We start from the raw sequence: 3,074 nt of genomic DNA, 5'->3' as shown, positions 1-3,074 counted from the left end.
TTTTATGGCAAAAATATGAAATCTTGTTTCAACCATGAAAAAAAAAAAAAAAAAAAAAAGATAATTGCATTTTTTTTTCTCACAATTTTGACTATTTTTTTCAGATTCAGATTTTTAGGTCTTTTATTTTTTTAACGAGCTTGTCATAATTATGACATCCTTTTGCCTTTACATCTAGTAATTTTGACTTTTTGTCTCAGAATTCTGAGTATATATCTTGCAACGTTTGAAGACCAAAGGTTGGTGGTCTGTTAAGAACATGTACTGTACTTAAAAAAATATTTCCCCAATATTTTGAAATCTAAAATTGCTATAACGTCAAAGACATATGTCTTTCTATGTTATGTTCCAAATTTTAAGTTGATATCACAAAAATCAAGATTCCTGTGAGATTTTGAGCATCATACCAAAAATAGCCACTGGGTGACACTCAAATACTTCACTTTACTTTTTGATGCAGTTTCCGGTTTTTAATGGGGGGAAAAAGGCAGTAAAAAAAAATAAAAAATAGCATGCCAAGTGTCCCACTAATTCTTTAGAATTGTTGCAATTAGCCTTTTTTTATACCATGACAGAAACAAACTTCAATAAAAAAATGATCACTTATGTCATACGAGGGTCAAGAGAAAACAGTCGGGATGAAGTAAAAAATGACGAATCACACGTTAGTAAACTCATACGACATGATGAAATCTTCAGGATTACAAGCACCGGTCATTGCAAACGACATTCACAATGTGCCCCCTAGAGGTCAGCGGGTGGAGGTTCACTAGAAGGGGAACCTCGAACTTAAAGCTGTATTCTTGTGTATTGGATTAGCTTACAAATGTCAGTTTACATTGGAGTGTGTTTCTTCTTTAAAGATGCAGTCCGTAATTTTAGCCTCTTGTCGCATTATTGTTTGAAAACCTGGAATTTGCAGTGGTGTGTGGAATGTATCTAGCTTGCGTCGGTTGTGAGTCGGCATCGGCTCCAGCGCCGGATGAATCTAATGTTCTGAAGAGTTATGTTTGGCAGTCAGTCACTGTCAACGGTGGTGTATATTTTCTCATTATTCATTGTTATACTTTTATTCTTAAGTGCTTAATGTTAACAACCATCAGCACATGATGTATAGTGTGTATAGTAGCGTTGTAGATTTAAATTTCTGCACACAGTCTCAATCTAATTGTCATACTCTTTCTCTCGAATTTCATACCAAGAAATTCTTTGAACCCAAAAAAGCAAAATTATGGTTACCTTTCTAAACTGGTTTTCTTTAAAATACAAATCTTTGTAATCCCAAGCCATCAGTAATCAGAAGCAACATTTATAACTGGAATATAATTTAATTTCATCTCACATGTAAGCCATATAAACTCATAATCCTTTATGGATTACAATCCGCCATCAAAATGATATACATTTAATTATTCTTGCTGCTAAACGATAAAAAACGATCCGCCACTGCAGGTTCTCCATGCGTAGCACTTACTAGCCGGGACAATTTCTTATGCGTACAGACGTGAAGTACTGATGCCGGCCATGCTCGAATTTCCTAGAAAAAACTACCTGTAACATCTCAAATTAGAAAAATTATTATAAGGAACCATTGGAATGGGCTAAAGTAAGGCGACAGTTTTGAACACTGGCTGGTTTGGTTATTTTTCGTCCCCCCCCTTTTTTTTTTGTTTGTGGCCTTCTGGCCCCTGCTCATTGGGGGGGGGGGGGGTCATTTTTACCAAAAAAGTTACAGACTGCAGCTTTAAATAAAAACAGTTAAATATTGCATGGTATGATAATGTTATACTAAAACTTATCAAACTGGTGAAGGGTGTGTGACCATGTTGTCTTTTAGTTATATATGTTTATATAATTTAATTGTGAACAATGAACAAATATATATATATATATATCTATATATTATATATAGAATGATATATAATATATATATATATTTTATATATATAAAACAGTACAGGTCAAAAGTTTGGAAAAACATTACTATTTTAATGTTGGAAAAGAAGTCCTCTGAAGCATCAAGCCTGCATTTATTTGATGCAAAGCTGTTATAGCAAAGCTGAATTTTCAGCATCATACATCCACCTTCAGTGAAAAATGTAAACATCAGTCTATCACATGCTCATTTAGAAATCATTCTAAATAATTCTGATTATATGAGTGTTGGAAAACAGTTCTGCTGTTCTAATATATTTTGATGAATAAAAGGTTAAAAAGAACTGCATTTATTTCAAAAGGAAATAAAATAAAAAAATTCTAATAATAATATAATTTCTAATAATATAATTTTTCTTTACTATCACTTTTTATCAGAGTTTAACACATCCTTGACTGAATAAGAGTATTGATTTTATTTAAAAAAGAAAGAAAAAAAATTATGCCCCAATTACTGCCCAGTAGTGTATATTGTTATTACAAACTATTATATTTTAAAAACAGAGCTTTGTTTTTTTTTTTTTTTTTACATTTTTATTCATCAAAGTATCCTCTAAAAAAAGTATTCACATGTTCTGAAAAAATATTAAGCAGCAGAACCCGGGGTGTTTCCAACTTTGATAATGAATCATCATATTAGTTCAAAAACATTAAAAATAGTAATGTTTCCAAACTTTTGACCTGTACTGGAATCACAGAAATAAACTGATAATGTAACGAAGTATAATAATATTTAAAAACAATTATTTTTAATGGTGTAACAATATATCATCATTATTACATTTTTTTTTTTCTGTATTTTGATCAAATAAATGCAGGCTTGATGTGGGAGCAGAAGAAATCTTTCAAAAAACACTAAAAAATACAGTAAATGTTTCCAAACTTCTTGGACCTTATACTGTGTGTATATATATATATATAAATATATATAAAAAATGTCTACTGTTCATTATGGTTTATTTACCAGAGGCCATAGACAATGTGTGTGGGAAAAAGCCAGCATGCGACATACTCGAGTGCATCTGCAGGGATCCTCCGGAAGTGAATATGTAGATTTTGGCTCGAACCACTACCATCAATGGCATCGACGTCCCTTATTACAAATAATCTCCGTGGGAAGCAACATCCTGGAGGGATTC

Source organism: Cyprinus carpio, chromosome B25 (assembly GCF_018340385.1).
Source record: "Cyprinus carpio isolate SPL01 chromosome B25, ASM1834038v1, whole genome shotgun sequence".
Lineage (NCBI taxonomy): Eukaryota > Metazoa > Chordata > Actinopteri > Cypriniformes > Cyprinidae > Cyprinus > Cyprinus carpio.
The sequence above is the reverse complement of the archived record's forward strand: the minus strand, read 5'-3'. Positions refer to the sequence as shown.